The sequence below is a fragment of the Chiloscyllium plagiosum genome, chromosome 44 (genome assembly GCF_004010195.1).
Source record: "Chiloscyllium plagiosum isolate BGI_BamShark_2017 chromosome 44, ASM401019v2, whole genome shotgun sequence".
Lineage (NCBI taxonomy): Eukaryota > Metazoa > Chordata > Chondrichthyes > Orectolobiformes > Hemiscylliidae > Chiloscyllium > Chiloscyllium plagiosum.
Genome location: NC_057753.1, coordinates 15,217,476 through 15,218,306, shown reverse-complemented (window position 1 = coordinate 15,218,306; position 831 = coordinate 15,217,476).

The following is an 831-nucleotide window of genomic DNA, read 5'->3' as shown; positions in this document are numbered from 1 at the left end:
AAGATGAATGCAGCCTTTATTCCTGACTCATTATTAAAGACACTTTCTCCATTTACAGATGCATTTGAGAGACTTCTCTGAATGAATCTTTGACTGATAACTGAGTTTGTCAGGATTTTGAGAGTCACTGTGACTCTGTTACAGCACAGGGGAGGGCTCTTTCAGACAGAAAATTCTCCCACGTCAGATGAGCAAAGTTGACAAGTATGTAACAAGTTGTGAAACTTGAAAGAGTTCAGAAAGATTCACAAGTATGCTGCCAGGGTTGGAGGGTCTGAGCTATAGGGAGAGGCTGAACAGTCTGGGGCTGCTTTCCCTGCAGTGTCAGAGGCTGAGGAGTGGGCTTATAGAGGTTTATAAAATCATGAGGGGCAGCTCATTCCATACACACACCACCCGCTGCGTGAAAAAGCTGCCCCTTAGGTCCCTCTTAAATCTTTCCCCTCTCACCCTAAACCTCTAATTTTGGACTCCCCCAATCTAGGGGAAGATTTTGACTATTTACCCAATCCGTACCCCTCATGACTTTATAAACCCAATTGATGGCAAAGTTTAACTGAGTTTTCACCGACAGTGCCTGTCCCTGGAGGCTTCCAGGGGTTCAATGCAGTGTTGTTTTTTAACTCCCTTGTAGTAGTTTCTTGTTGGCTCTTTCGTTTCTTGGTCCAGAAAGAGTTATTGCTGACTCATGAAGTTATGAACGTTCTGGAGTTTACAGGACCACACCATGTTCCTCTCTGCCACCTCCAGAGATAACGATTCCTCCTAAGATCCCGTGATATCACCGAATACAATTGGTACATTGGGAAATCTCTGGTGTTGCCCTGACAC